Source organism: Triticum aestivum, chromosome 3A (genome assembly GCF_018294505.1).
Source record: "Triticum aestivum cultivar Chinese Spring chromosome 3A, IWGSC CS RefSeq v2.1, whole genome shotgun sequence".
Lineage (NCBI taxonomy): Eukaryota > Viridiplantae > Streptophyta > Magnoliopsida > Poales > Poaceae > Triticum > Triticum aestivum.
Window position 1 is genome coordinate 523,450,174 of NC_057800.1, and position 23,831 is coordinate 523,474,004.

The following is a 23,831-nucleotide window of genomic DNA, read 5'->3' on the forward strand; positions in this document are numbered from 1 at the left end:
TAGTAGCATCAACCTCTCAGCGATAAGCCGCCATGAGTGGATCTTTGGAATCCCAAGTGCCCGAAACTTACTGAGCCACCAAATCTGAATCGCCAAAACACCTCACCCGACTTAGAGTCATCTCTTTAGCCATCCGAAGACCATGGAACAAGGCCTCATACTCAGCTGCATTGTTAGTACAAGGAAACATCAATCTTAAAACACAGCAAAATTTATCACCTTGTGGGGGAGTCAAAATAACTCTAGCCCGATCCTTCCAACTGCCTGGATCCATCAAAGTGAATAGTCCAATATGTGCTATCCGACTTCTCCTCAGGAATCTGCAACTCTATCCAGTCATTGATGAAATCCACTAGTCCTTGATATTTAATAGTTGTTCGAGGCATATACTTCAAACCATGGGGTCTGAGCTCAATGGCCCACTTGGCTACCCGACCAGTGGCTTCTCTATTTTGAATAATATCCCCTAAAGGAGCAAAACTGACCAAAGTGATGGGATGACCAAAGAAATATTGCTTCAATTTACGACTAGCCATGAATACCCCTTAAACCAGCTTCTGCCAATGTGGGTACCTCTGTTTGGATTCAATGAGTACCTCACTGATATAATAAACCGGCCGCTGAACCGAATATTCCTTGCCTACCTCTTTCCGTTCCACAACAATTGCCACACTGACAGCTCGGCTATTAGCAGCCACATATAACAGTAAGGGCTCCTTATCAATAGGAGCTGCAAGGATCGGCGGCTCAGCCAACTGCTTTTTCAATGCCAGTAACGCCTGATCAGCAGCATCAGTCTAGACAAAGTGATCTGTTTTCTTCATCATCTGGTACAGAGGGATAGCCTTTTCACCCAACCAGCTTATAAACTGGCTTAAGGCCGCGATACGACCCGCCAGACGCTGGACATCATTAATACACGCAACTTAGCCAAGGAAGTGATAGCCTTGATTTTCTCTGGATTAGCTTCAATGCCTCTTTCAGAAACCAAAAACCCAAGAGCTCGCCTGCTGGTACACCAAAAACACACTTGGCCGGTTTAAGCATCATCTTGTAGACCCGAAGATTGTCAAAGATCTCTTTCAAATCATCTATGAAGGTCTCCTTCTTCCTGGATTTTACAACAATGTCATCTACATAAGCATGAACATTGCGTCCAATCTGGACATGAAGGCAATTTTGAACAAGTCGCCTGGGCACTCTTGAGCCCAAAAGGCATAGATACATAGCAGAAGGCTCCAAAGGGAGTGATGAAAGATGTCTTCTCCTGGTCCTTAACTGCCATTTTGATCTGATGATAACCAGAGTAAGCATCCAAAAAGCTCAAACACTCATAACCCGCCGTAGCATCAATGATCTGATCAATACGAGTTGAGCAAAAGGATTAGGTAGACATGCCTTGTTAAGGTCTGTGTAATCCACACACATACGCCAAGTGCCACTCTTCTTAAGTACCAGCACCGGGTTAGCCAACCACTCAGGATGAAAAACTTCAACAATAAACCTAGCCGCCATGAGCCGGGCCACTTCTTCACCGATGGCCTTGCGCCTCTCTTCATTAAAACGACGAAGGAATTGCTTGACCGGTTTAAACTTTGGATCAACATTAAGAGTGTGCTCAGCGAGTTCCCTCGGTACACCTGGCATGTCAAAAGGTTTCCATGCAAAGATGTCCCGGTTCTCACAGATAAACTCGATGAGCGCGCTTTCCTATTTTGGATCCATATTAGCACTGATACTGAACTACTCGCATGAGTCACCAGGAACAAAATCAACCAGCTTAGTGTCATTTGCTTTAAACTTCAATAGAGGGTCGTGCTCCGTGGTTGGCTTATTCAAAGATGTCATATTTGCCGGGTCAACATTATCTTTATAGAACTTCAATTCCTCTATTGCACAGGTGGTCTCAGCATAAGCGACATCGCCCTCTTCACACTCCAAAGCTAGCTTCCTGTTGCCATGTACAGTGATGGTACCCTTATGACCCGGCATCTTAAGCTGCAGATAAACATAACAAGGCTACACCATAAATTTAGCGTAAGCTGGCCGTCCAAATAGGGCGTGGTAAGGGCTCTTGATCTTAACCACTTCAAAAGTCAGTGTCTCAGCTCTGAAATCATTATCATCTCCAAAAGCCACTTCCAAAGCTATCTTACCCACTGGATACGCCGAGTTAACATGCACCACTCCATGAAAAACTGCAGAGGGCGGCTTAAGATCCTTATCAGTTAAATTCATACGCCAGAAAGTATCATAATAAAGGATATTGATGTTGCCACCTCCATCCATGAGCACTTTAGTGAACTTGTATCCTCCAACCTGAGGTGCAACCACCAAAGCCAAGTGACCCAGATTATCAGCCCGGGGAGGGTGATTCTCACCGCTCCATACAATAGCATGTTCGGACCATCGCAAGTATCGAGGGACCGCCGGCTCAACCGCGTTGACTGCCCTCTTATGAACCTTCTGGTCTTGTTTGCATAAACTTGTGGTACAAACATGATACTGACCATTATTCAGCTGCTTTGGATTACTCTGATAACCAGACTGCTGCTGCTGATTCCCTTGACCAGATTGCTGATTGAAACCACCTTGATTGCCTTGGCCCTGGAAACCAGAGTTTGAGCCGCTGCCACCAAAGACAGGCCCGTGAGAGCCGGGTCCTGAGCCACCATTCGGGCCATGATTATTCTGGAAGAAATTGGAATTCCTATACTCCCTCATGATGAAGCAATCCTTCCACGGATGATTGGTCGGCTTCTCTTGCTGATAACCCACAAGTATAGGGGATCGCAATAGTTTTCGAGGGTAGAGTATTCAACCCAAATTTATAGATTCGACACAAGGGGAGCCAAAGAATATTTGAAGGTATTAGCAGCTAAGTTGTCAATTCAACCACACATGGAGATTGATTATCTATAACAAAGTGATCAGTAGCAAAGTAGTTTTATAGTTTTGATAGTAGTGACAACATCAATAGTAACAGTAACAGTGATAGCAGTAATTTTGCAGCAAGTGTAACAGTGATGATAGCAATAGTAACTTAGCAGAAACAATATGGAAAAGTTCGTAGGCATTGGATCGGTGACTTGTTGGATGATATTCATCATGTGAAAGTTATAACCTAGGACGATAAGGCACTAACTCTAGTTCATCGATATAATGTAGGCATGTATTCTGTAAATAGTCATACGTGCTTTATTAAAAGAACTTGCATGACATCTTTTGTCCTACCCTACCATGGCAGCGGGGTCCATATTGGAAACTAAGGGATATTAAGGCCTCCTTTTAATAGAGAACCGGAACAAAGCATTAACACATAGTGAATACATGAACTCCTCAAACTACGGTCATTACCCGGAGTGGGCCTAGTTGTTGTCACTCCGGGGTTGTCGGATCATAACACGTAGTAGGTGACTATAACTTGCAAGATCGGATCTAGAACATGGATATAATGGTGATAACATAAAAGTTTCAGATCTGAAATCATGGCACCTGGGCCCAAAGTGACAATCATTAAGCATAGCAAAGTCATAGCAACATCAATCTAAGAACATAGTGGATACTAGGGATCTGGCCCTAACAAAACTAACTCGATTACATGATGAATCTCATCCAATTCCTCACCAACCAGCGAGCCTAGAAGGAATTACTCACTCCCGGTGGGGAGCATCATGGAATTGGCGATGGAGATGGGTTGGTGATGACGAACAGCGAAGACCCCCCTCTCCAGAGCCCCAAATGGACTCCAGATCTGCCCTCCCAAGGAAGAATAGGGCTTGGCAGCGGCTCTGTCTCGTGGATCGTGATAATTCTTTCTCCTTGATTTTTTCTCCGAAAATAGGAATTTATAGTGCCAGGGTTGAGGTCTACTTGGCCACCAAGTGGGTAAAACCCACCTAGGCATGCTAGGAGAGGGGGACGCGCCCTGGTGGGTTGTGCCCACCCAGGGGCCCCTCTCCAGTAAGTTTTGGCTCCAGAAATTCTTATATATTATATAAAAATTCCTTGCAAAGTTTCATTCCATTCCGAGAACTTTTGTTTCTGCACAAAAACAACACCATGGTAGTTCTGCTGAAAACATCGTCAGTCCGGGGTTAGTTTCATTCAAATCATGCAAATTAGGGTCGAAAATAAGAGGAAAAGCGTGAGAAAAAGTAGATACGTTGGAGACGTATCAACTCCCGCAAGCTTAAACCTTTGGTTTTCCTCGAGCAATTCAGTTGATAAACTGAAAGTGAGAAAGAAAAACTTTTACGAACTCTTTTGCTCTTGTTTGCATAAATAAGCTTAAACATCACCCAGGTTTTCAGCCAGCATTATAAATAACCATGTCGACAATAACTCTTAAAACCTATAATGATTCATATCAATGACATAATCAGCTAGCGAGCAATAATAAGATATCTGAAACGGCAACACGTTGTCAAAACAACCATGTGTAACATCCCAAAATTCTAAATTTTGGAATATTATATTAATTAAGTAGTTTTGATTGTTTGTTTGATTGTGATGTGTGAAATTGATTGCAATTCGAAACTTTTTGAAAGTTAAATGAGCGGGAATAAAAGTACTTTCCCAAACTTTCATCTTGCATTTATGATCTCCATGAATTCAAATTCATTTCATACAAAACCCTGGAGTGAAGATGATATGACTTCTTGCATTTAAATAAATGAAAAGTGTTTTTGAAAATATTTGAATTTCATTTGGAAATATTTCAAATTCAGAAACTTTATGAAACTCAATGATTTTCATGAGAGAAGATAAAATGACTACTTCAAATCATATGAAATATGAGTTGGGATTTTTAAACAATCAAATTGAAAGTCCTTTGAAGTTATTTTGAAACTCAATTTTCAATTTGGAGTTATTTGGTTTTTATTCAAATTATTTGTAACGCCCTGAGACCGTTGCGCCAGGTGTCTTTCAGTTATTCCCTGTTGTTACCTTGTCATTTGTTTGTGTGTCATGCATTTCATATCATGTCATCATGTGCATCGCATTTGCATACGTGTTCCTCTCATGCATCCGAGCATTTTCCCCATTGTCCGTTTCGCGATCCGATACTCCTACATCCTCCGGCGCCCCCTTTTGCCTCTTTTCGTGTGCGGGTGTTAAACATTCTCGGATTGGACCGAGATTTGCCAAGCGGCCTTGGTACACTACCGGTAGACCGCCTGTCAAGTTTCGTGCCATTTGGAGTTTGTTTGATACTCCAACGGTTAACCCAGGAATCGTAAAGGCCTCGTGTGTGTTGCAGCCAAACACCCCTCCAAAGTGGCCCATAACCCATCCAAACGCCCTACATCCTCTCGGCCGTTCGATCACGATCGCGTGGCCGAAAACCGCACCCTATTTGGACTCTCCTAGCTCCCTCTACCTATAAATGAGTCCCTCCCCCCGAATTTCGCGGTGCAAACCCTAGTCATCTTCCTCCTCGCGCCACCGGACGCGTCCGCGACGCGCCATACATGTCCACCGTGGCACGCAGCCAATCACAGGCGGCCACGCGCCTCCCTGCACGTCCCCACCGCCGCGGCCCTGTAGGCCCGCATTCGGCCCGCTCTGGGCCCGAGTCAGCCGCTCCCCTCCGTGCTCGCAAGCCCGAGCGCTCCAGATCAGGAGAGGAGCTCCCGATCCAGAGCCGCCTCCCGCCGGCGAACCTCGTCGCGCCGCCCGCCGGCGACCACGACCTGCAGGCTGGACCCCTCTCGCCCTGCTCCACCTTCCCCTGCCCGTCTCCTTCTCCTCTCACCTCTCCCGTGCTCTCTCCTGCAGGAGCTCTGCCATGGCTGCCACTGACCCATGGAGCTTGGTGCTCATCGCTGGTCACGTCCCTCACCCGATCCAGCCGGGATCCACTAGATCCGGCCACCCTCGACCCATTCCCGGCCTTCCTGAGTCCTCCCGGAGTCCCGGCTCGCCGCCGTAGGCCATGGAGCTTCGTCAACCCCTGTCCGGGAACTCCCTGTCCCGATTTTTGCTGGGTAAAAAAACTGCTAAGTCCCAGATCTGTTACAATATGTTGCCGTCTTTGGCATGCCATATCTCCTAGAATATTGCTCCGTTTTGAGTGTATGATATGTCGAAATGTTCATCATGAGATGCTCTTCATTTCATTCCATTGGGCCATGCTTGTTTGAGTTCATATTGGTGCCCTAATAATCATTGCATGACAAATGTTGTCTGGTGTAGTTTAACAGAACTTGCTCATTTGTCATTTTTAAATATTTTTGTGTGATTTTCTTTTGAGCATGAAGTCTATATGTGTTATGAGATACAACATGCCATCTTTGCTGTGGTGCAATCCAATCTTCATGATATGACATGTGTTGATTGTAACTTGCTTGCAAAGTAGCCTCCGTGATGTTGCTGATTTCTGTGACTTGGTCATTTCTGCCAAGTCTGAAACTGATATTTTGTGATGCTGTGTAAACCTGTTGATACCATGAGTTCTATGCATAATCTGGAGATGTTCACTAAGGGTGTTTTGTTACACATGTTATGCTCTATCCATTCGTGCCCCTGTTTGCATTTATGGAGTGCCCTAGCATGACTCAATCTTGCTCTACTTTTTCTATAAAATGTTCCTGGCAGATTGTTTACATGTTAACCAATTTTGCCAAGGTTGTTGTAGTTGATCCATGCATGCTATGAGATTGTTCTTGCCTTGGTTAGCTTCATGATCATGTCTTCTTGCTGGTAATATGCTTAGTTTGTCATGCAATGCATTGTGTTGAGTGAATCGAGCTCGCAAACATAATTCTGTTTATGCCATGTCCAGTTTTCTACTAAGTCTGAATCTGTTAACGAAACTTGCTATGTTTACATGGGTGCCATCATGTTTTCTGTGCCCTTTTGGCTTATGGTCTATAAGGGACTTTTGTTATATGCTTTGATTAGTTCCATGCCATGGCTTGTGTTGCTATGATCTGATCCTGTAGCATGTTGTTATCTTTCTCTAAACTTTGCTTCCTGATGTTAAATCCTGACATGTTATTTTCACTAAGTCTGTGATGCTGTTATCTTTTGCACTTTTACCATGCTTGTTTGAACCTACTCTTGTGTGATTTATCCATAGATCAGTGTTCATCTTTTGTCAAGCATCTTGAGTAGATTACTGCCATGTGCTTTGTTGCTATGTTGGAGTGCAGTAGCTTAGTTTCTTATTGCATTCTAGATGGCATCGTGCCGTTAATTGCAGAATTGTGCCATTATTGTTTTGCTTGCCATTTGCAAACAGTGCACCCATTTCCGGTGATCTTTATATCGATTTCGACCGAAATCAACTCATCTTTCCAACGGTGCACTTGGTTCGACAAGTTGATGCCTTGTTAAATCTTTCCCTTCCGAAGCACGCATATGCATTGCATATGACATCCCGCATGGCATGTCATGTTTTGCATCTTGTTGGTTGTGCATTGCACTGTGACTGATTGTAGGTCCTTTGCTTGTGTTCTTGCTTTGGGTAGAGCCGGGAGACAAGTTCGTGATCAAGGATCCCGTTGAGTATGCTTTCGAGGATCAATCTTTCGTCTTCTCGGAGAACTTTGCAGGCAAGATGACCATACCCTTGAAGTCACTTCTATCTTTGCTTGCTAGTTGCTCGCTCTTTTGTATGCCGTGATACCTGCCACTTGCTATATCATGCCTCCCATATTGCCATGTCAAACCTCTAACCCACCTTGTCGTAGCAAACCGTTGTTTGGCTATGTTACCGCTTTGCTCAGCCCCTCTTATAGCGTTGCTAGTTGCAGGTGAAGTTGGAGTTTGTTCCTTGTTGGAACATGATTATTGTTGGGATATAACAATATATCTTATTTAATTAATGCATCTATATATTTGGTAAAGGGTGGAAGGCTCGGCCTTATGCCTGGTGTTTTGTTCCACTCTTGCCGCCCTAGTTTCCATCATACCGGTGTTATGTTCCCTGATTTTGCGTTCCTTACGCGGTTGGGTTATAATGGGAACCCCTTGACAGTTCGCCTTGAATAAAACTCCTCCAGCAAGGCCCAACCTTGGTTTTACATTTGCACTAACAACCTAGCCTTTTTCCCTTGGGTTTCCGGAGCCCGAGGGTCATATTTATTTTAACCCCCCGGGCTAGTGCTTCTCTAAGTGTTGGTCCAACCTAAGCGATGTCCGGCGCCCCCTGGGCAACCAGGGTCTATGCCAACCTGACGTCTTGCTCATCCGGTGTGCCCTGAGAACGAGATATGGGCAGCTCCTATCGGGTTTTGTCGGCACATCCGGGCGGCTTTGCTGCTCTTGTTTTACCATTGTTGAAATGTCTTGTAACCGAGATTCCGAGTCTGATCGGGTCTTCCTGGGAGAAGGAATAACCTTCGTTGACCATGAGAGCTTGTGATGGGCTAAGTTGGGACACCCCTGCAGGGTTTGAACTTTCAAAAGCCGTGCCCGCGGTTATGGGCAGATGGGAATTTGTTAATATTCGGTTGTAGAGAACTTGACACCTAACTTAATTAAAATGCATCAACCGCATGTGTAGCCGTGATGGTCTCTTCTCAGCGGGGTCCGGGAAGTGAACACGGTGTTGGAGTTATGCTTGAACGTAAGTACTTTCAGGATCACTTCTTGATCACTTCAAGTTCACGACCGTGCTTTGCTTCTCTTCTCGCTCCCATTTGCGTAAGTTAGCCACCATATATGCTAGTGCTTGCTGCAGGTCCACCTCACTACCTTTTTCCTACCCATAAGCTTAAATAGTCTTGATCCCGCGGGTGTGAGATTGTTGAGTTCTCGTGACTCACAGATACTTCCAAATAGTTGCAGGTGCCGATGATACCAATGCAGATGATGCAACCAAGCTCAAGTGGGAGCTCGATGAAGATCGTGTTCGTTGTGTTGATTCGTTTCCTTTCGATCAGTAGTGGAGCCCAGTTGGGGCGATCGGGGATCTTATGCATTTGGGGTTGTCTTTATTTTGGTTCCGTAGTCGGACCTTGATTGTATTCTGGGTGATGTAATGCTATATTTATGTATTGTGTGAAGTGGCGATTGTAAGCCAACTCTGTATCTCTTTCTTATTCAGTACATGGGATGTGTAAAGATTACCCCTCTTGCGACATGCCTACAATGCGGTTATGCCTCTAAGTCGTGCTCTGACATGTGGGAGATATGGCCGCATCGTGGGTGTTACATTATTTTTTTCCAAAAATAAAATATATGTAAAATAGGGTAAAGTGATTCCCTACAGTAGAAAAATGGAGAGAAATAAATTTAAAATTATTTTGGTATTTTAAAATATTTTATTTGGGTTTTAAAGGAACCAGTAGTACTGTTCGCTTTATTTAATTTTTTGTGGAATTTATTTGCCACTCAAAATATGTTCATCATTTAGGAAATATTTTTCTGAAAATTTTGATATATAATATGCCTATATATATATATTATTTGTTGTTTAAAAAAACTCTTCCGCCGACTAGGCCGACCCACCTCCAACCGGGCCAGGCCAAAGCCCAGCACACCGCGCTCCATCTCCCTCCCGAGCGGGAGTCCGCCGCCTGCACGGCGTCATCGCCGCCGCCAACCGAATCCCGGCCGGGCACGCCTCCCACGACCCCTCCCGCAAGTCGCCGCCACCTTCCTCCCTCCTTAAATAGCGCCTGACCCCTCTTTCTCCTCCTCTCGCGCCGCATCCGCTGCCACAGCTGCACCTCGCCGCCGCACTTCTCGCCGCGCCGCCGCACTTCTCGCCGCGTCGCCGCCACTGCTTGCCGTCGCCGCCTGCGCCGCACGCCTCCCCGCTTGCTCCGCCGCCGCTGACGCCCACCAGAGCCGCCATAGTCACGCCACGCCACCCCGCCGTCGCCCGAACTTGCCGGAGCCCGCCGCCGTCGGTTTTTCCCACCCGAACCGCCGAACCCGTAATAAACCGCCCCGGTCCGGTTTATTTTTTAGGTTTTTCTTCGGTTTTCTTTTAAATCCGGTTTTATGATTTAGTTAGGTTACTTAGTGGACGTTGGCTAGATTAGGTTCTATAGCAAACGGTTTTCGTCTTATAAGCTTCTGCAGCGAACGTTCGTTCGTTAGATTTTTCTTTTCTGTTTTAATTTTGGCCAGGGACATAGATGCAATTAATTTATTTTCAGATTAGCCCCTGATCTTCAAACCCTCACAACTTTTTGCTCGCCTATCCAAATCCAACGAAACCAATGCCTACTTCTTTGTGATGATCCCCTCTATCTAGTAAAACAATTTGAACATATTTTTGAAATTTTAAAATTTGGATTTCGAACAGATTTGAATTCAAACTTGTTTTGTTCATGACTTGAGTTTTATAACTCCGATTCAATTGATTCTTTTTGCTAATTGAAGCTCTTGACCTAAACTTTCTGATAAAACCAAATCCACCCAATTTTGGTACCGTTAGAAATTGTTTTCTACTGCAAGAGTTAATTGCTTGTTTTCGAAGTTTTTGGAGATCTTTTCTTCGATTCTTTTGCATGATTGCTTATGTGTCGTTCTATTGCTTTCTTACGATAGATTGACCGGAGTGTGACGAGTAGAAATAAGGAGTTATGAGTGCGAATCATCTTCATCACCAGTACAAGGCAAGTTCACACTTTGATCATATCCCTTTATTACCTAGTTTTTATGCATTAGTTTCAACCCTCCAACATTGCATGACTAGGATTTGATCAACATGTGGGTATTGGGAAGTAGTTGTTGAGGTAGTACCTATTGTCTTGTATCAAACCCTGGGTTTATCCATTATGCTTATATTACTTTGCTATGCTCGTAGACGTGGTTTGGTTCGTGAGACTCATGAAATATGTGAGAGTTATTTATAACTAAGGGAAACGTAAGGTGGCTACTTTAATACACATCTGGGTGGAATGGTTGGGGCACCCTGGGGAAACCAGTGGCTTTCCCGGACACATGGGGAATCCAGTGTTGTCCTAGGAGATCCCGAGGTATCCGTGTGATCATCCTATGGTTCGCCACCCAGGCTCAAAGGGATCATAAGATTATTCATGCTAGAAACTTCCGTGTGCAGCCACAAGCCATTATGGGCTCTAGCATAGTTGAGTAAGTTGTGTGAATCCTTTCCATGATGGGCTAGCAGATGTAGGGGATTGTAGGTGTACCGACCTATCTATCGGTTAAGGGGACCTCTTCGGAAAGATTGTGCCTCGGTCATCCGTTTCTTAAACATCATGTAGTGCGAGAAATACAACGGAGGAGATCGAGTCTTCTGGGGAAAAGTGCGCAAATCTCTGCAATGTGTACAAACTAATCATGATTAGCCGTGTCCCCGGTTATGGACATCTTGAGTATTTGGTACTTGGATTATTGATTTGATCTCATCACTTTACCTAATTAATTTTTTGGGTGATTAGAGTTAATTTTCGGATTGATTTGGGGTTACCTTCTCAATAATTTCAACAAACTACGTAGTTAAAATAAAATTTTATTCCTTTGTTGTAGGGAAAATTAGCTTTATGCAAAATTAAACTTAGAGCCTCCACTAGGAAAATATGCATGTGGTGATAGCCATTATTCAGCATTGCTCTACAGTGTGAAATTGCCAGTACATTCAATGTACTGACCTACATGGCTGCAACGTCTCATGTTGCAGGATTTCTTAAGATGAGTAAGCGATACGTTAGGGTTACATTGTCTACACTCAATTTTTCCGTTGGTGTTGATGGGAATCCACAACTTTGTTGTTACTTCTGCTATACGGATTGAGGTAATAGTATTTACGTTACTTTATACATGTGATTTACCTATGTTATAAATCCTCGAGTACTATGTGTGTCAGCATACCGATCCAAGGATGACCCTTAAGGACAGAGACTTGACCCATTCGTGTTGGGTCGCTACAAGATGGTATCAAAGCACATGTTGACTGTAGGACATGACCCCTAGAAACTGGCAAGCCCGTAGGAAAGATTTTTCTCTCAAACCTTATTTTCAAAAAGATCTTTTGCCTCTCTTCTTTTCCGAGCTTTATCAAATATTCCCTTTTAGTTAGACTATACCCTTTCCCCTTTTGACCACACGAAGATTCGATTGATGAGACCACTCCAAGAAGTACAAGTTATCAGACAACTAAAACCACTTCGGAATGAAGAGGATCTTATCGTGCTTTATAATAATGAAAACTACAATGGTTGAAGATTCCAAAGACTAGGAGAATTTGAAGGCTCTGAAGAATTTCTAGATTTGTATGACCTAGGAAAGCTACCCTTATGGAACTTGTCAGACTATTGAAGCTGCCAATACCTGAGATCCAGGTGTGTCAGAAAAAGAGCGGAACATGGAGCGTTAAAAAAAACTCAAAGTTTTTGTCAAGAAAACCCTAAGGCAGGAGATATCAACTATGCTATGATAGCTCATGGCAATGACATGGGCATAAACATGGCTATCCATGATGTTATCGCCCGCTTATGCTATTGTCACCGTGCTGAGTTAAGCATGCATTTCTTCAGAAGGATTGGATGACGAAAGGGCTAAAGGAGCACCTATCAGCAAAAGATGAAGTTTTAACCTTAGCTGGTGTATCACTGGGATCTGGAGTATTACATCAAGAAGTTTAAGATGGACCTGCAGGAAGCTATATTTGACAAGGAAGCATTTCGTGAAGAAATCAGGACCCAGAAGCTGAAAGTAGCCAATCGGGAGGAGCAAAACCTCGAGATACCGAAGATTCGTCAAGAACTGAAGGACAGTAGTACCATGGCTCATGCCAAGGATTTTGATACCCGGAAGTTTGGAATGCAACTCCAGAAATATTAAAGGACGTCACGAGAGACTTCGCGTCAATAGAGATGATCTGGCAAAGGAACTTGAGAAGGACAAGCACGATCGGAAGAAGCCATCGGAGACATGAACAAGGCTTGAAGAGTTTGGCGACTTTGAAGATTTATTGACCTTTAGAAGACCAAACCCATGTTATATATGTACGTTAGATGCGATGTTTGTGAGCTGTCATTTGTTTGATGTTTTCCCGACAGCCACAAAAAAATCTGTCTTTTCAAAACTATTGTTTTTATTGTGTGTACCCCTCTCTATCTCTCTTATCTTACCCCAAAACCCATGGACCCAATGGAGGATGAATGGAGATGAACTCATATTTTCTGGACCAATGACTCAATTGGAGACAGACCGATGGATTCAGAACATGGAAGATCATATGAAGAATAAGACTATAGCCGGAAAGGATATGGCCCAGCATGCTCTTCAATGCTTTGAAAGCGGTGCTGCTACTTGGTGGAGGATGTACCAAACCATCAATGGATGGCAAAGAGTAACCACTTGGGAAGAATTTAAGTTCACTCTACTAAAGTCTCGGCTTGTGTCCCAGAAATTGAAGCCTTATCGAAATTATATGAAGAAACCTTGTGCATGCCAACTCTGTGGAGAAATAGGACACAACCATAAAGAACACAAGGATGAATGCCCTCATTTTGAAGAAAGTCACCCAGCTGAAGAATGCTCAACTAGGCAGATTACTTGTTTCTTATGTGAAGGGACTACCCACTACCCTGCTCAGTGTCACATTTACCCCATGATTCAAAGAACTATCCAACAGAATAAAGAAGCAATGAAAGGAGCCCTCATGGTAATTTTAGAAGAACCGGTGATGAATGAAGAGGTGGAGGACACACCCAAAGAAGACCCAATTAAACCCTGCACCAAGTCATGCTATTCATGTGGAGAAGAAGGACACATCTCCCAGAATTGTCTGAATGGGGAACTGGTAGAATTCCCGACAGAGGAAGTAGAGTATGACCCATAGGAAATAGAAGCCCTGATTGGAACGGAAAAGTCCAGGAAGAGAAATAGATTGGATTCCAGGAAGTACCTGAGTCATATCACCTGTTTTAGGTGCAAGGAGTTAGGGCACTACTTCAGCGGTTGCCCAAAAAGGAAGCCCGAGGACCCAAGGAGGCTTTGAAATCACAAGGAAACCTCAAGACTTGTCAGAAGTAATATGTTCCATTGTAATTAAGTAGGGAACTTTGCCAGAGATTGTCCCAAAATGAGGATATCCGTGTTAAATAGCTGAGTCTGTAAGAAATATAGTGGTAGCAGTGGGAACATTTCTTATATTATTGAGGTGTGGAGGCATGTAATGGAAATACAGGAGATTGTAATAATTGGAGAATCAATAAAGTTAGCATCGTGGGTACTGATTTGGATTTTATGAGTAGTTACTCTATGAAGAAAGATTTTGACCATTTTCGACGATATGAGAAATATGGTCTATGGATGAATTTGTGCATTTTAAGGGTGATAGTACCTAGTGAGGACACTTGATCCCTGGAAAAGATAATGATATTCCATGGAGTGGACTTCGGACAAAATAAGTACGAGTTTTATCTCGATATGTGGGATATCCCAAGAATATGGAGGGATGAAGTATTATTGGACGTAAAGGAGGTATAATGTTGGTAATATGTGTTGGGGAACGCCGTAATTTCAAAAAAAATCCTACGCACACGCAAGATCATGGTGATGCATAGCAACGAGAGGGGAGAGTATTTTCTACATACCCTTGTAGACCGTAAACGGAAGCGTTATGACAACGCGGTTGATGTAGTCGTACGTCTTCACGATCGACCGATCCTAGTACCGAACGTACAACACTTCCAAGAATGGTTGGCAAACGAAGGATTAAAAGTCCAAGATGGTATCCTACCCAGCAACAATCTCCAGGACAGTCCTTTTGCAGCTTGGAATGACTCAATTTCCCAAAGCAGTTCAGCCACAAGTTCAGCTGAGGCACTTGTGCTTGTGCCAGTTAACATTCTGCAGGCCCTACAGAGGAATGGAGCTCTCAACACTATAGCCACTGTCCCAAGTAACCCAGCTGTGCAAGCAAATGAGTTGATGCTGCAACACAACTCTCAGTTGCAGAGCCCTCAAGTCCAGATCAGAATTTCTGTCACAAATGCTGGTATGAACATACACTTTTCTGCTAATAATGAGTTCATGAACACCATGCTAGTTGCTGAACCATTATCATTTGTGCCCATCACAAATTTCCTCTCAAGCTCCATCATTCCAACTTTGGCAACTTTTGGTCCTTGGGCACATGGCTATGGCATTAGGCTGACTAATTTGGACATTCATCTAGCTCTTTCTAAATCCTTGGATGGTTCTGTCCAAGTGACCTCCTTTGTCTCACAAGGGGAGGCTGATGGCACTATCACTTCAACTTCTCAAACCTGGTCGATGAGTAGTGAGGATCTAATTGGTTCTGTTGTGGTTGCTCAGCAGAGTGCAGCTACACTATCTGAAACTTCTGAAGTGCAGGAAATGGACACTGGCTTAGTTGTGTCTGAAATTTCTGAAGTGCACGAAATGGACACTTATGAGATTATGCCTGCTGTGCAAACTGACGTTTCTGTGGGTGGCCATCCTGGCAGGCATCGCAAGAATAAAGCTCCGGTCTCCGTGCTCAGTGTGCGTAGAAGCGCTCGATCCAACAAATACGATGGGTTCAAAGTGCATTCCATTACTGACAGCAAGCAGAAAGCCTCCAAGGTCAAGCCCAGAGTGACTCCATCTGCTGTAGTCATTACTGAGCTCACTGAAGACCAGATAGACATGGAGGAACTCCCTCCTCCGATGACTGTGGTTTAAATTCAGGAAATTGCTGTGCAGAAGTGTGCTATCCCCCCTGAAGAAGTGACTGAAGAAATTCTCTTTGCTGACAAAGGGGCGGGCCCTTCCTCATCTTAATTTACTTTCTGTTTCATTTTCTTAATGGTACTTCTCTCGAACTGGAACGTTTTATGTTGGAATATTCGGGGTATGAACTCTGACCCCAAGCTTTTGGCTCTATCAAATGCTGTAGCTGCTAGTGGTTGCTCAGTTATTTGCTTACGGGAGACCAAAAAGCCTATTTTTGACAACTCATACATTAAAACCTGCTGCCCTAAATGGTTTGATAAGTTTGCATTCATTCCTTCAAGAGGTGCATCTGGGGGCATTGTGACCATTTGGAATAGTGCTATTTTTTTGGCACTGTGTTAATTGAAGAAGAATTTGCCCTAGTCACTAAATTTAAATCACATCATTCTTCCCAAGAGTGGACTTTGGTAAACATATATGGGCCTTGCCAGGGTGAAACAAGAGTTGACTATACAACCTGGCTACTTAATCTTCACATACCTCACAATGAAGACTGGCTTCTTGTTGGGGATTTTAATTACATCCGCAGCCCTAACAATAGAAATAAACCAGGTGGTAATATTAATGACATGATCACATTTAATGACTTCATTCCCACACAAGGTCTGATTGAACTACCACTTAAGGGTCAATCATACACATGGAGCAACATGCAAGAGGACCCCCTACTTGAACAACTAGATTGGTTCTTCACCTCAAATAATTGGACCACCTCCTACCCTAATACCACTGTAAAACCTCTTTCTAAACCAGTTTCTGACCATATTCCCTGTGTGATCTCCATTGAAACTAACATCCCTAAAAGTAACCTCTTTCGATTTGAATCATACTGGATTCAACATCTTGGCTTCATGGAGGTGGTGGAATCATCATGGAACAAAATAATCCCCTCAAATAACTATGCTACGATTATCTGCCGAAAATTTAAGGCTCTCAGATATGAACTCAAACGATGGAGTAAACAGATATCCGAGCTGGCCACAGCTATAGCTAACTCCAATTCTGCACTTTCTGATCTGGACGCGTTGGAAAATAAAAGGGCCCTCACAATACCTGAAAGTAACTTCAGAAGAATTCTCAACAAACATCTGCTTAGACTCCTTGATTACCAAAAACAATATTGGAGAAAAAGATGTACCATAAGATGGGCCACTTTTGGGGATGAGGACCCAAAATTCTTCAAATCAATGGCCTCTGAACGATATCGACGGAACAGTATTTCATCTCTGCAGCTAGATAATGGCACCATAATTGAGGATCATATTGGTAAAGAAGCACTAATTTATCAAAGCTTTAAAGAGAGATTGGGCACTTCAAGAGAATTCCAAATGAAATTTGATCTAGCCAATATTATCAAAAAGCGTAATGATCTGGATCAGCTGACCGTACCATTCACTAACAAAGAAATTGATGTTGTCATTAAGGAATTGCCTGTGGATAGAGCACCAGGACCGGATGGTTTTACTGGACATTTTCTTAAATCGTGCTGGCACATTATCAAGGAGGATTTCTATGAACTGTGCGACCAGTTCCATGAAGGGACTTTAAACCTTAAGAGCATCAATGATGGGTACATAACCTTAGTACCTAAAATATCCTCTCTGGCCACATTTAATGATTTCAGACCCATCACACTCCTCAATTGTTGCCTAAAGGTCATCACTAAAATGCTTGCCAACCGACTCCAAAAACTCATTCTAAAGATCATACATAGAAACCAATATGGTTTCATCAAGGGCAAAGCAATTCAATACTACCTTGCATGGGCGTTTGAATATATACATCAATGACAAACGTCTAAGAACAAAATTTTCCTCCTTAAATTGGATTTTGCAAAAGCTTTTGACACCATTGAGCATGATGCAATGTTGGACATAATGAAGCACATGGGTTAGAATGATAAATGGATCCAATGGATTCAAACAATATTTTCCACGGGAAAATCTTCAGTTCTTCTTAACAGAGTTCCGGGCAGACAATTTCTTTGCAAAAGTGGTGTGCGTCAAGGAGACCCCCTGTCTCCACTTATATTCGTTTTAGCTGCAGATCTTCTCCAAGCGGCCATTAATGATGCCTTCAGACATGGTCTCCTATGTCTCCCATTCCCAAGACCAAATCAAAAGGACTACCCTGTCATACAATATGCGGATGACACCACAATCATAATGCCGGCTTGTCAAGACCAAGCGCAATTAGTGAAAGGGATCCTCACTGACTATGCCACCTCCATTGGCCTCAAAATAAACTTCCACAAATCAACCTTGATTCCTATGAATTGTGATGAGAATTTAAGCCAAGACATTGCTCAAATCTTTGGATGCAAAATAAGGAAAATGCCCTTCACATACCTTGGTTTACCTCTTGGCACTTCTAAACCTTCTATACAAGACCTAATGCCAATCGTTTGCAATATGGAAAGAAGGCTAACTTCCACTCTGTCAATGATGTCATATGGCTCCAAATTATCTCTCCTCAACACAGTAATTACCTCACTGACAATTTTTGCACTATGCACACTTAGATTTCCACCAAAAATACTTGAGTTGTTGGACAAATTGAGAAGGAAATGTCTATGGACAAAAAAACAGAGCAAGGTGAAAAATGTAATTCTTTAGCTACATTGGACAGAGTATGCAGACCAAAAAAATGTGGAGGGCTTGGGATAATAAACCTCAGGATACAAAGTGACGCGTTGCTGTTAAAATATTTACACAAATTCTACAATAGACATGATCTCCCTTGGGTTGAACTGATCTGGTCCACTTATTACACTGACAAAATTCCACATGCCTCTGACCCATGTGGATCATTTTGGTGGAAAGACATCCTTAAACTAACTCCTATCTTTAGAGGGATCTCAAGGGTTCAGTTGCATGTTGGAGACAATGTGCTATTCTGGAAAGATCTTTGGCTGGATCAAATTCTCAAAGACACACATCCCAGGGCATTTTCATATACAAGAAATGAAGATTGTTCGGCCAAGGACTTCCTGACCATCAACTCCCTAGAGGAACAGTTCTATCTGCCACTCTCCAGCCAAGCCCTAGAGGAGGTACAAGATATGCAAGGCCTCAAGGCACATATAACTTTTGACAACAATCAAAACTCAAAGGATGTATGGTCTTACACTTGGGGGAGTTGAGAATTCTCTGCGAAAAAATATTATAGCTTCTACTTGAGAGACATGAGGACCCACAAATCGTACCAATGGTTGTGGAAATCAAAAGTCATGACCAAGATCAAAGTTTTTTGTTGGCTGGTATTTTCGGATAGATTAAACACAAGAAACATGCTGAAAAGAAGACACTACAATATTGGTACTAACCTTAACTGCCTACTCTGTGGACAAAAAGAATAAGATATCGATCATATGATCCTCACATGCCCATTTAGTAAAAGCTGTTGGGCCACTTTTGGTTTGGACCCTGGACCACAAGCTAACAGATTGTCCTGGATGGAGCATATGGAATCGACCTCTCTTCATGGAAATTATACTACAAGCTTCCTGGAGCATATGGAAAGAGAGGAATAACAAGCTATTTAGAAATATCCAACCTACATACAAATCTTGGCTGAACAGATTCAAGGAAGATTTTGGCCTTTTACAATATAGGGTTAAAGATAATAAGAAAGACTTTATCTTCTTACTTCTAGATTCTTTACCCTCTGATTAGCACACCCCCTTCTTCTCTTTACCCCATCACCACAAAGTGGGATGGGTGCAATGTACATGATGTAACACACTATGTAAAATGTGTTGTGATAATTAATATATGATAGTAGGGGCCTCCCCCACTGTCCCAGTTCCTAAAAAACACCTCCGCAATCTGCACACGTTCGGCTCGGTGACGTCCCGCGAACTCACGATACAATAGAGCTTCGTGGGAGAGTTTCGTCATCATGACGGCATGATGATAGTGATGACGTTGCTACTGGAACAGGGCTTCGCCTAAGCACTGCTATGATATAACCGACGTGGATTATGGTGGAGGGGGGCACCGCACATGGCTAAAAGATCAACTAATCAACTTGTGTGTTCATGGGGTGCCCCCTCCCCCGTATATAAAGGAGTGGCGGAGGGGGAGGGCCGGCCCTCTCTATGGCGTGCCTTGGGGGAGTCCTACTCCCTCCGGGAGTAGGATTCCCCCTTTTCGTAGCAGAAGTAGGAGCCCTTCCAAGTAGGAGTAGGAGAGGAAGGAAGGAGGAGAGAGGAAGGAAGGAAAGGGGGGACGGGCCCCCTCCCAATTCGGATTGGGCTTGGGGGCCGCGCCTCCCTCTTTTCCCTTCCCTCTCCTCTATTCCACTAATGCCCAATAAGGCCCATATACTCCCCGGGGGGTTCCGGTAACCTCCCGGTACTCCGGAAAAATGCCCGAACCACTCGGAACCATTTCGATGTCCAAATATAGGCTTCCAATATATTGATCTTTATTTCTTGGCCATTTCGAGACTCCTCGTTATGTTTGTGATCAAATCCGGGACTCCGAACTACCTTCGGTACATCAAAACACATAAACTCGTAATACCGATCGTCACTGAACGTTAAGCGTGCGGACCCTACGGGTTCAAGAACTATGTAGACATGACCGAGACTTATCTCCGGTCAATAACCAATACCGGAACCTGGATGCTCATATTGGTTCCTACATATTCTATGAAGATCTTTATCGGCCAAATCGCATAACGGTATACGTTGTTCCTTTGTCATCGGCATGTTACTTGCCCGAGATTCGATCGCCGGTATCTCAATACCTAGTTCAATCTCGTTACCGGAAAGTCTCTTTACTCGTTCCGTAATGCAACATCCCGTAACTAACTCATTAGTCACATTGCTTGCAAGGCTTATAGTGATGTGCATTGCCGAGAGGGCCCAGAGATACCTCTCCGGCAATCGGAGTGACAAATCCTAATCTTGATCTATGCCAACTCAACAAGTACCATCGGAGACACCTGTAGAGCACCTTTATAATCACCCAGTTACGTTGTGATGTTTGGTAGAACACAATGTGTTCCTCCGATATTCGAGAGTTGCATTGTCTCATAGTCAGAGGAACATGTATAAGTCATGAAGAAAGCAGTAGCAACAAACTAAACGATCATCATGCTAAGCTAACGGAATGGGTCAAGTCAATCACATCATTCTCTAATGATTTGAACCCATTAATCAAATGACAACTCATGTTTATGGCTAGGAAACTTAACCATCTTTGATTCAACGAGCTAGTCAAGTAGAGGCAAACTAGTGACACTCTGTTTGTCTATGTATTCACACATGTACTAAGTTTCCGGTTAATACAATTCTATCATTAATAATAAACATTTATCATGATATAAGGAAATATAAATAACAACTTTATTATTTCCTCTAGGGCATATTTCCTTCAGCCTCCCACTTGCACTAGGGTCAATAATCTAGTTCACATCATCATGTGATTTGGCACCAATAGTTCACATCTTTGTGTGATTAGTTCACATCTCCATGTGACTAACACCCAAAGGGTTTACTAGAGTCAATAATCTAGTTCACATCGCTATGTGATTAACACCCAAAGAGTGATCATGTTTTGCTTGTGAGAGAAATTTAGTCAACGGGTCTGCCACATTTAGAGCCATATGTATTTTGCAAATTTTTTATGTCTACAATGCTTTGCATGGAGCTACTCTAGCTAATTGCTCCCACTTTCGATATGTATCTAGATCGAGACTTAGAGTCATCCAAATCGGTGTCAAAGCTTGCATCGACATAACTCTTTGTCACCTCCATAATTGACAAACATTTCTTTATTCCACTAAGGATATTTTTGACCGCTGTCCGGTGATCCACTCCTGGATCACTATTGTACCCTCTTGCCAAACTTATGGTGAGGTACACAATATGTCTGGTACACAACATAGCATAGTTTATAGAACCTATGACTGAGGCATAGGGAATGACTTTTCATTCTCTTTCTATTTTCTGCCATGGTCGGGTTTTGAGTCTTTACTCAACTTCACACATTGCAACACAGGCAAGAACTCATTCTTTGACTTTTCCATTTTGAACTACTTCAAAATCTTGTCAAGGTACGTACTCATTGAAAATATATCAAGCGTCTTGATCTATCTCTATAGATCTTGATGCTCAATATGTAAGTAGCTTTATCGAGGTCTTTCTTTGAAAAACTCCTTTCAAACATTCCTTTATGCTTGAGAATTCTACTTTATTTCCGATCAACAATATGTCCTTCACATATACTTATCAGAAATGTTGTAGTGCTCCCACTCACTTTCTTTGTAAATACATGCTTCACCGCAAGTCTGTATAAAACCATATGCTTTGATCACACTATCAAAGCGTATATTCCAACTCCGAGGGGCTTGCACCAGTCCATAAATGGATCGCTGGAGCTTGCACACTTTGTTAGCACCTTTTGGATCGACAAAACCTTCTTGTTGCATCATATACAACTCTTCTTTAAGAAATCCATTAAGGAATGCAGTTTTGACATCCATTTGCCAGATTTCATAAAATGTGGCAATTGCTAACATGATTCGGACGGACTTAAGCATCGCTACGAGTGAGAAAATCTCATCGCAGTCAACATCTTGAACTTGTCGAATACCTTTTGTGACAATTCAAGCTTTGTAGATTGTAACACTACTATGAGTGTTCGTCTTCCTCTTGAAAATACATTTATGATTAATGGCTCACCGATCAACGGGCAAGTCAATCAAAGTCCATAATTTGTTCTAATACATGGATCTCATCTCAGATTTCATGGCTTTAAGCCATTTCGCGGAATTTAGGCTCATCATTGCTTCCTCATAGTTCGTAGGTTCGTCATGGTCAAGTAACATGACCTCCAGAACAGGATTACCGTACCACTCTGGTGCGGAACATATTCTGGTTGACCCACGAGGTTCGGTAGTAACTTGATCTGAAGTTTCATGATCATCATCATTAACTTCCTCACTAATTGGTGTAGGAATCACTAGAACTGATTTCTGTGATGAACTACTTTCCAATTCGGGAGAAGGTACAATTACCTCATCAAGTTTTACATTCCTCCCAATCACTTCTTTCGAGAGAAACTTCTTCTCTAGAAAGGATCCATTCTTAGTAACAAATATATTGCCTTCGGATCTGTGATAGAAGGTGTACCCAACAATTTCCTTTGGGTATCCTATGAAGACGCATTTCTCCGATTTGGGTTCGAGCTTATTAGGTTGAAACTTTCTCACATAAGCATCAGAGCCCAAAACTTTAGGAAACGACAGCTTAGGTTTCTTGCTAAACCACAGTTCATATGGTGTCGTCTCAACGGATTTAGATGGTGCCCTATTTAAAGTGAATGCGACTGTCTCTAATGCATAACCCCAAAACGATAGTGATAAATCGGTAAGAGACATCATAGATTGCACCATATCTAATAAACTACGATTAAGACATTCGGACACACCATTACGCTGTGGTGTTCCAGGTGGCATGAGTTGTGAAACTATTCCGCATTGTTTCAAATGAATACCAAACTCGTAACTCAAATATTCTCCTCCATGATCAGATCACAAAAACTTTATTTTCTTGTTACGATGATTTTCCACTTCACTATGAAATTCTTTGAACTTTTCAAATGTTTCAGACATATGTTTCATCAAGTAGATATACCCATATCTTCTCAAATCATCTGTGAAGGTCAGAAAATAACGATACCCGCCGCGAGCCTCAACACTCATCGGATTGCATACATCAGTATGTATTATTTCCAATAAGTCAATTGCTCGCTCCGTTTTTCCGAAGAACGGAGTCTTAGTCATCTTGCCCATGAGGCATGTTTCGCAAGCATCAAGTGATTCATAATCAAGTGATTCCTAAAGCCCATCAGCATGGAGTTTCTTCATGCGCTTTACACCAATATGACTTAGCGGCAGTGCCACAAATAAGTTATACTATCATTATTAGCTTTGCATCTTTTGGCTTCAATATTATGAATATGTGTACCACTACGATCGAGATTCAATAAACCATTTATATTAAGTGTATGATGATAGAAGGTTTTATTCATGTAAGTAGAACAACAATTACTCTTTGACACAAATGAATAACCATATTGCAATAAACCTGATCCTATCATATTGATGCTCAACGCAAACACCAAATACCCTTTTTTAGGTTCAACACT